At 47.8% G+C, this 10,300-nt stretch overlaps 1 pseudogene; it reads right to left on the reverse strand.

The window, feature by feature from the left end:
* Positions 1 to 261: 261 nt before the first annotated feature.
* Positions 262 to 9,946, reverse strand: LOC105072634 (uncharacterized; annotated as a pseudogene).
* Between the last annotated feature and the right edge of the window lie 354 nt (positions 9,947 to 10,300).

A 10,300-nucleotide genomic window follows, 5' to 3' on the forward strand; every position in this document is an offset into this window, starting at 1 on the left:
AGGAGGAATAAGGTGTGCCCACGTGGGCACGGCACGGAGCAGCGAGTTCTCCCCTCCCGACTTCTGCCCGGGAATCATTCATTCCAAAGGCTTCCAGCAAGGAGGTGAGAAGCCACTCCGAGGTTACTCAGTGACCCTGAGCAAAAGCCAACTCGAAGGAATTCGATGTTCTTTCAATTCTTGATTAACAAATACACTCACCACCCTGCACTCGGTGCTGCCCCTGCCCGGCGTGGCCCCCACCTAAGTACCACCCACGGGCAGTCCTTCTAAGGGCACTTGTCACTGTGGGAAGCGCCGCTACCCTCACATAGCCACATATTTTGTGGATGAGGAAACTGAGGTTCAGAGGGCTGGGGGCTTGTCTGAGGGTCTCACGGAAACAAATGGGCTCCAGAGGGAGAAAGTGAGGGCAGGGGGCAGCTCACTGACCCAGCAGGGCTCCGTGATGAGCAGAGATTTCTAGAACCGACTCTCATACGGAGGGCAGGAGCGCTGATCCCATGCACTGTCCCCACGCCTAGATGTTTCCAAAGGAGCCGCGGCACCGCCTCCCACTGGGATCCCCCGCGGGCCGACCCAGTTCAGGGCCACCCCGGACCCCTGCAAAGCCACCGAGGACACAGCATCACAGGAAACGGACAGAGACCTCGCCGCGGAGTCAGCTGAAGGTGTTTTATTGCGAGGCAGGCACGGTTACAGGACCCCAGCCAGAAGCACCGCGTTCTCCGCAGACCCAGACACAGAAGAAGGGGCCTCGTTCCCAGTTCCTCCAGAACAGCCAGCCAAGCAGGGGGTCCCCGGTCCCGGCTCCGCCTCCGAAAACCACCCGCTGACTGTGGGTTAGTTTACGTTCAGGGTGTTTGAAGGCACTTTGATACACATCATTTCTCCCCCATTCCAGCTGCAGGATCGGTCAGGAATTAAATTTCAATCTACAAGGTGCAAAGTAACATACATACCAGATATGGTGCAAGAGTCTAGGGTATAATGTATAATTTTTAAAGGCCTTTTCTTTCCTTCTGTCTGTCTGTTTGTCTGTCTGTCTGTCTGTCTGTCTTCCTCCCTTTCATTTGGTGGGGGAGTAATTCGGGTTTTTTTAATTTATCTTTTTATTTTTTAATGGAGGCACTGGGGATTGAACCCAGGACCTCGTGAGTGCTAAGCACGTGCTCCGCCACTGAGCTGCACCCTCCTCACAATATATGTTTCATTAGACTTGAAGCAACACCGCACTGAGATCGCTTCAGTAGTTAAGCAAATGTGACTTGGGCCATTACCTGGCTCCCAATGTGGAGGAAAAAAAAAAAAAAAAAAAAAGGAAGAAAAGTAAATGTATTTTTAATCGAAGGATCAGTACCATACACATCGAACCATGCAACCCCATTTAGTAGGTATCCTGGGATTGCAATTCAGAAAATCCCTAGGGACAGAATTTGTTCATAAACAAGGCTCATTTTGGCAACAGAATTGTATTTTCCCAAGTAATTCTTTCCTTACAATCCCCAGGGCCCAGAAAAAGAAAAGATAGAGGGGAAAAAGAAAAGCCGACCATTGAAAAGCATCCAGGATTATGTGTCAGTGAGGTGACAGCAAAGCAAAAATAGTCCCATCTGAACCGCCGCTCAGGCTGCACAGTCTGAAGGAGGCTGGGCTGGAGTCCCGGGCTGGGGGCTTCTGGGTTCCAGCTGCTGGGTTCTGTCCTGGGGACCAGCAGCATCCCCCTCTATGTCCCCCAGCAGTTCCCAGGACACCTGAGATGGTGGTCAGTCCTCTGGCCAAAAAGGGGGGCCTGTAGAAGGACACACAGGAGAAGGCCTGTCATCCGACAGCCAAAGGCTGACAGAGTCTAGGGCAGAGGGATTGACCTTGCTCACCTCCTCCAGGCTGGCTTCCTGCCGCCTCCCAGGGAGGGTGGCTTCGTGCTTGGGAGCAGCCAGTGGTGTGGAATCTCCGGGATGCTGTCGTGAGCACCTTGGGGTACCCGCCACCTTTCCATCCATCGCCTCTCTGTTGACAAGCACAGAAAATAAATTCCCCTGCGTCACTTGTCATTGGCACGTTGAGAAGAAGGAGACAACAGAGCAACACAGACACACGGAAAGAAAGGGAGGGAGGACAGGAGGGAATAAAACTCAGAAAGGATACTCTACCTGCCGCCTTTCCCTGGGACTCCCCTGGGCCACCGGATGCCGACGGGAGGCCTGAAGTGCTTTCTGAGAGCGCCCAGAGGTCTCAAAGGTCTGAAAGGTCTGGAAGCATCATTCCACAGCCGGGCGGGCACCTGAACTCAAAACTCAGCTCCTTGAGAACCTCAGCCAGCCTCGCCCCAGCTCTCCCGAGCGGATCCTGCACTGAGTACTACACAACAGAGAGCAAAACGCGGTTGGAAGTGAGCAGGAGGTGGTCCTCCTGTCCTCGGCCCCAGGGTAGCAGGTAGGGGAGGGCAGGGGGGCGGGGGCGGAGGGGCGTCCACACCACCTGGGCTTCTCCTTGGTCAGGTCAACCTTCGGCTCCCAACTGCCAGCTTCCCAGCAAGTGACAGATCTCTCAGAAGCTTCCCCCAGGCCTGTGGTCCACGCCCTCTGGTTCAATCTAGCGTGGCCTGGGGACTCAAAAGCATCACTTGGATCCCGAGGGGAGTTTCTGTCACAGGTTTCCTGCCTCCGGCAGCCGGACTCCAGACCCGGAGTGAGACAGATGCCTGGCTCCACTTCTGACCCTCCACCCCTCAGACTCCTGGGCAGCCCAGGGCCACCCCTCTGTCCTTCACGGAACCTGTTTCCCCAGGTCACGGCGTGAGGAGCTGGGGGCTAAGAAACAGAGAAACGTGGAGAGCGACCAAGGAGGCAGAGCGAGGAAGGCATTCAGGAGACACTGATCCATGAACACTGTGCTGCACACCAGAAACTGACACAGCATTGTGAACTGACTATACTTCAATTAAAAAAAAAAAAAAAAAAAAGGAGACACTGATCCAAACAAACCTAGTGACCAGCAGGAGGGGGCTGGCAGGGGTGGTCTGTCCTGAGCGCACGGAATAAAGAGGGTACACTGTCTGTAGAGAATTTTTAAATCATCACAAAACTAAGAGCCCGTCTGCTTTTGACTATGGCCATGCACTCACTGGGCACTCCGAGCAGGATCAGTGGCAGCATCCTCATCCCCACTCAAGCAGACCCTCCTCCTTGGCCTCATTCTGCCAACTTCCTGTGTCCTCCGTCTGCCTGGACGCTTCCTCCCCCGATCCCATCCGCCCACAGCCCACCCCCCTCCAAGCTCCATTTCGAATGCCACCTCTTCAGTGAAGACTCCCGTGTTCCTCCCAGCTGGGGTAATTCATTCCCCCCTCCAGCCCAAGGGCTGTTCACCTGCATCCCTTCATTTCTACCTTATGTTACAGTGAAACACGCAAAAGTGGTACCTTCCCTTCTAACAGCCAGCAAGGTGAGCCAGCTGGGTGATGCTGTGCTGGTCGTTAACCCTCTTTAGCTGGCTTCCACATCTCTGCACTGGAGAGACGGCCACCCCGCTCCCAGGGCTGTGGGCTAAGCTGGGTGCTGCACACGGAGTACCCCAGCCTGAGACGATTAGCCCTCTGTGGTTCTTTGGTTCTCTACTCTCTTCTAAAGCATTGAATCTTATTACATCTGCCCTCCCTTCCCTACTCCTGCAGGACTCACCAAGGTAAGTCACAGCCCGTGGAAGGTCGGGAACTGTGGAGGGTGTTGAAAATGAGGGGATAGGATCCCTACCATGTAGGACTTGTTTGGATGATTAAATGAGGGAAGACTCGGTAAGTGCTTAGATCACACCCCGGCACATAGTGTGTTACAGAAATGGATGTGAAATAAAATCATCTTGTGCGTTCACGCACAGTTCCCGGACTCCACGAAGCACTCCAAATGCAGATTATCAAGACCCTCCTCCCTCTGATTCAAGCTCCCTCCCACCTTCCCCAGATAAAAATATCAGAGGTAAACGGAACTGATAGAGCGTTTAGAAAACCACAAAATGTTCGCGCTAACAGACTTTCCACCTCTTCAGGTAACTAACCTGTGTCGAGAACACACGATGCTCCAGGCAGCAGGCTAAGAACATTGCAAAGAAAAGGATGTACATAAATTGGGATACAATATATTCATGGAGTGGAAAAAATCTCAATATTGCAAACATGCCCATGATGTCCAAATATTAAATTTAATGCAGTCACAATCTTACTTTCATTAGATTTTGGTAGGTAATTATAAGCTAAATCTAAAATGTATGTGAAAAGAAAAACACCTAGAATATCAGATTATTATTTCCGTGCCATTGCATTCTATTTATTTCTTCATTAAATAAATAAATTTGAAAAAAAAAAAGAATGTTACAAAGAACCCTCCTCTGAACCCTATCAGGAGCTGCCTGACTATCCCTATTTCACAGAAGCAGCAACTGAGGCACAGAGAGGTTAAGTAACCAGCCCATGGATGCACAGCCGGCAAGGGGCAGAGCTGGGTTTGCTAAGGTTTTAGAGTGGTGGTCTCACTCCCCATGGATCTAATGCAAAGTTCCTGCGAGGATGGTGTCCTGCGCGGTCTGATTCAGTCATCACTGGCTACTTATAGCTGATGAGCTCTTGAAAAGTGGCTAGTGCAACTGGGAACTGAATTTTAACTTTTACTTAATTTTAATTAATTTAACTTGAAGTGGTCACACATGCCCGGGGTGGGGGGGGCTGCCAGATTGGAGAGTGCAGGTCTCCCGTATCTTAGGAGACCCTTGTTCTGAGGTTGGAGTGAAGTCAGGGCCGAATTTCAGAGGGGGTAGGGCTATGCTAACGACAGATCCCAGGCTTTGGAGCAGACGCACTTGGGTTTGAAATTCAGGTGCCATCCTTTGCTGGTTGTGCCCACATCACATCAGGCCACCTTCCTGTGCATCCGATCTCTTTTCGGTTAAGGAGGCACAATAATACCATTTCCAGGGTTTTGTGCTGGGCTGGACCTCCTTCGCTGTCCCCTCTGCCAGCTCTCTGGGAAGGGCGCATCAGGACAACGGTACCCGAGGAGACGGGACTACAGCACATCCCGTCAGAGGCACTGACCACAACCACCCCAGCCCCCTCCCAACCCGGCGCTGTCCGTTTCCTCCTTTGTAAATGCAGAAGGACACCTGGGACCAAGTCCCCACTGCTCGCTGCTAACCCCCGCCCCTTCAACCCAGCTGAGTTAGACAAGGAAGAACACTGACCCATCGCGTCCCAAATCATAGTCCTCTCTCGTTCTTCTGCAACGATCCCTGTGGAAGAATCAGGACTGCAAGGCACCATATGGTGACGGTCCCACAACCCACGTGTGGCTAGCCTACCTGCCGGCCCCGACGTGACCTGCAGCCGAGACACGGCCAGGGTGCCAACGGGCATCCTAACGGAGAAGCTACCGCAGCCTGAATCCTCAGGTGCCAAACTGCCTCCCGCCGGTGTCTGCAGCGCCAGGCACCGAAACCGTCTCCTTTCTGCGCGGGATCCCTTCCTCTGCGTTATCCCTGGAGAACCAAAACTTAGCAGAAAAGTACCTTTTCCCAGCTCTGGTCACCTTGGCTATTTCAGCAAATGCTTTAATTCTATCTACATATAAACCTGTTTATGTATATAAACATGCACATATAGATCTGTGTAATATAAATATATGTACATCTAGATCTGCACATATATAAATAAGCACATGTATAGATCTATGTGTATATAAACATGTATGTATCGCTCAGGGTATATAAACATGCATACAGATCTATGTATCTATACATATGTGTACCTATAGACTGCTGTATATATACACATGTGCATATAGATCTGTGAACATATAAACATACACATATATAGATTTGTATATATAAACATGTGCAAGTATAGATCTATGTACATATAGATCAATGTATACATATATAAACGTGTGTATATATAAATCTACATATATATAAACATGTATGCATATAGATTTGTATATATAAACACGTGTACATATAGACCTGTGTAATATAAGTATATGTACATCTAGATCTGCGTATTTATAAATATTTGTCCATACAGATCTGTGTGTATAAACATGCATACATCTAGATCTAAGTCTATAGAAACACATGCACATCCAGATCTCTGTATATATAAATATATGTACATATAGGTCAGTGTATATGTAAACATGTATATATATAAACATATACACATGTAGATCTGTTTACATATTTACATGTGTGCATATAGATCTGTGTGTGTATAAACACATGCACATATAGATCTATGTACATATAGATCAGTGTATATCTATAAACGTGTGTACATATAAACCTATGTATATATAAACACGCACGCACACAGATCTGTGTACTTATAAGCACGTGTTCCCAGGCTAGGTTCACTGGATTTATGAATAATGAATGATGTATGTCTGGCTGACATCTGTGTTTGCGTGCATTTGCTTCGTGCTGGCTCGGTCTCTCCTGTAAGTTGATAAAATGTTCAAAGGCCAAGAGAGCATCACTCCTTCTTCTATCATTTTTCAGGATGCCTGGCATGAGGCTCTGCAGAGTGAATATTCAACCGGGGCTGACAGACAAGAGGCCACGGAGGTCGGGTCTCTTTGTCCCCGGGGCTTGTCAAGGGTGAGAAAACTCCTAAGAGAAGGATACTCTGAGGCTATTTTCAGCTCTTTGAAGGATGAGCCTGGAAGCCCAGAATGCGAGCTGGCTCCGAGACAGGGTCCAAGTCAGGCCCCAGAGCCAGGGGGTCCAGCAGCCCACAGCATGGGAAAGGCTGCAGCATCAGCCCGTTTCTGAGTGAGAATCCAGTCCGGGCACACTGAGCTCAATGGGCCGGACAGACCAAAGTCAGGGCCATCCCCAGGGGAGAGCTTTGCTGAAAATCCTGGGGTTTTGCTGAAAATCAGTAGCCATCCAATTTATTAATGATGCACTTCAAAGTGCATCACAGAACTCGGTGCTAACAGGTGAGGACCAAAACAGGAAAGAGGAGGCCCGACCTTGACCCCGCTAATACTCCAGAAGGGAAGACAGGTGAGGGGGGGCAAGAGAGCTAGACAGGGCTGAGTGCTAGCACCCCTGAGCGCAAACACCCCCTCCTCTGCTTGGGGCTCGCAACCCTCTCCTGGCTTCCACGGGCCTATTTCCCTTCCTAACTAAGATAAAGGCTGCTTTATCAGCCAGTCTACATCCAGAACTGTTATTAACAAGCTCCCCCAGGAAACAGATTCCAAAGGACCTTCCGAATCAAAGGAAGGTGAAATGACACTCAGTGTTATTTCAGAAGTGAGTATTTGGCTGCATTATTTTCTAAGCCTTTTACACCTGACAATCCAGATAAGGTATTGATTAAACAGATCACTCCACATCCTCAGCTTGGCTGCTAACAGAGGTCATGGTAACATCCTTTCTGCCCTTCCTGGTGGAGTCTGGTTCCTCAAGGGTGAATGAACACTGTGAACCTCCCGCACTCATCCCCTCCCGGGAACCCCGCAGGTGCGAGGGGCAGGTCTGCCCACAGAAGGCACCACGGCCAGCTCCAGGGTGCTAAAAGAAATTTCTAAAGCTTCATCTGAGGAAATCATACCGACATATGGCTTTCCATAAATCCTGCTGATCGGGGAAACAAACTCTATAGCATCTTTCTAAAAATAACTCTGATTTGAATAGACAGTCCAGCCCTTTACTGAGCCCAGGCTGGTTTGTTCCCCCCTCCCCACCTCATCACATGGGAACTTGAAGAAACCACAACAATGACAGGCAGACAGAGCAACGGGTAATTCATCCGGGAACGAACTGCAAACTGAACGATAAACAGCTGTCTCGGCAGCTGGAAAGAAGCCAAAATTCAGAAGGAGGTGTGGGCACATGAAAAGATGCTCAGAACCGCTGATTATCAGAGAAATGTAAATCAAAACCACAATGGTCGAATGGCCATCATCAAAAAGTCCACAAACGATAAATACTGGAGAGGGTGTGGAGAAAAGGGAACCCTTCTACACTCTTGGCAGGAATGTAAATTGGTGCAGCCATTTGGAAAACCTATGGAAAAAAGTACGGAGATTTCTTTAAAAATCTAAAAATAGAGTTACCATTTGACCAAGCAATCCCAAATCCTGGGCATATAGCTGGAGAAAAACTCTAATTTGAAAAGACATATGCACCCCAGTGTTCATAGCAGCACTATTTACAACAGCTAAGCAACCCAAGATGATTGGATAAAGAAAATGTGATATATTTATATAATGGAATACCACTCACTTATAAAAATGAACGAAATCATGCTATTCGTAGCAACATGGATGGGCCCAGACATTATCATACTAAGTGAAGTCAGGCAGAGAAAGATAAATATCACAGCATATCACTTATGTATAGAATCTTAAAAAAAAATGATACAAATGAACTTATTTACAAAACAGAAAGAGACTCACAGACACAGAAAACAAACTTATGGTTACCAAAGGGGACACGGTGTGGATAAATTGGGAGCTTGGAATTAGCAGATACAAACTACTATGTATACAATAGGGGGGAGGGTACAGCTCAAGTGGGAGAGTGCATGCTTAGCATGTACGAGGTCCTGGGTTCAATCCCCAGTACCTCCTCTAAAAAAATAAACAAATAAACCTAATTACCTCCCCCTGCCAAAAAAAAAAAAATAGATAAACAACAAGGTCTAACTGTATAGCACAAGGAAATATATTCAATATCCTATAATAACCTAGAATAAAAAACAACATGAAAAAATACATATATAACTGGATCACTATGCTGTATACCCGAAACCAACACAACACTGTGAATCAACTACACTTCACTTAAAAAAGAAGGGTGTGGAGGGAAACACATGAAAACCAGAGACCTCTAGGCACCAAATATGAAGACACACAGCACTTCCACTGTCTTCCGCTAACTGCTGCCCCAGCTGCAGAGAAGCGCTAGCCAGATAAATTCACTTAGCAGACAAGCTATCACGTACACAAGAGACATCAAAAACAGACACAACAGCCTGAGCAGTCAGTCTGAGTGAAGTTTGAGATGATCTGGTCAGTTCCGGAGGATTCTGCACACTATTTACAGGAAGAATACACGTGAGGAACACAATGTCAATGTCATGATGAATTACAGTTCATGATGAATTACAGTCACTTTCAAAGCCACAAGTCTACCGACAGAGAACCATGGCAAACGGGAAGAAGGCAACACGGCCCCTCAGGCATACTGACTCTCTGGGGTCTCTGCATGCCTGTAATGGGGCCACTGCAGCACGAAAATGACATCACATGTGGCCAGCGGTTGCATCCACACAGAAGATTTCATTCCACACCTTCGTAAGAGGCTTGAGAAAAATATTCCATACTGTTCCAAACTGTGCTCAAGGCTGCACCGAACTTATCACTGGCTGTCTAAACTGTAGGAAGTTATCATTGAAACACGGTCCCTTGGCAGTCTTATTAACGCTCAAAGTCGCTGGATATTAAAGGAAGGTTTATGAGAAGTAGTCAGTTCTAGTTCTGCCTGGTCTCCAATTCTAAAGCAGTTTAACATCTCCCCACCTGAGTTCTAGGATTCTTTTTCTTCACCTGAGTGTTAGGAGTCAGGAACGGACAAGGGAATTATTTCCCGGGTGGAGTCTTGTTGATGGAGATGGTTATTGCCTCAAAGAAGCCGACTGACTCCTCTTTGAACATGTTGATACACATTCTTTTTTTTTTTTTTTTTTTAACTGAAGTACAGTCAGTTACAATGTGTCAGTTTCTGGTGGACAGCACAGTGTCCCAGTCATGCATATACAAAATATATTTATTTTCGTATTTTTTCCATTAAAGATTGTTACAAGATATTGAACACAGTTCCCTGTGCTATAGAAAAGAAACTTTTTAAAAATCTATTTTTATATATAGTGGCTAACATTTGTAAATCTCAAACTCCCAAATGTGTCCCCTCCCACCCCCTTTCCCTGGTAACTGAAAGATTGTTTACTATGTCTGCAAGTCTATTTTCTTGACTTTAGCGACTTCAGTATAAACTCCCGGAAGGCTGAGGTTTCTTCCGTGTGTTCCTTTTGTAAGTCTTATGATGCTTCTTAGAACACTGGACATGGAGTTAAGGCGGCTTGGTCCTAATAAAGACTCTGATGTTCACTGTGGGAGGAGTTACCTTGCAGGGCTGCCAAACTTGGGTTCGGCATCTTCTGGGCTCCCAAGGGTGGGTCCTGGAGAAGTGGTCCTGATGAGGATGGTGGCAGTGAGTCCCCCCCCCCCCCCCGGAGGGC

The sequence above is a fragment of the Camelus bactrianus genome, chromosome 17 (genome assembly GCF_048773025.1).
Source record: "Camelus bactrianus isolate YW-2024 breed Bactrian camel chromosome 17, ASM4877302v1, whole genome shotgun sequence".
Lineage (NCBI taxonomy): Eukaryota > Metazoa > Chordata > Mammalia > Artiodactyla > Camelidae > Camelus > Camelus bactrianus.